The following is a 220-nucleotide window of genomic DNA, read 5'->3' as shown; positions in this document are numbered from 1 at the left end:
GTCTGGATTTTATAGAAATTCTCTCGATGTATAAAACCTAACTGTCTTAAAATGTGAGACGTTATTGCACAAAACAAGTTTTGATTGCAAAATTCAGATTTTGTACGTGCTCCAATTTAAAACTGCTCTCTCAGTTTCCTCTAGCTGTTTTTTTACAGTTCAGTTTGTTCAGACTAATGAAAAACCCCTTCCTCTTTTCTTCACTCTCTCCCTCTCCAGG

Source organism: Morone saxatilis, unplaced genomic scaffold, assembly GCF_004916995.1.
Source record: "Morone saxatilis isolate NCDOM2014 unplaced genomic scaffold, NCSU_SB_2.0 Contig14, whole genome shotgun sequence".
Taxonomy (NCBI): Eukaryota; Metazoa; Chordata; class Actinopteri; family Moronidae; genus Morone; species Morone saxatilis.
Note: the sequence above shows the minus strand (reverse complement) of the source record.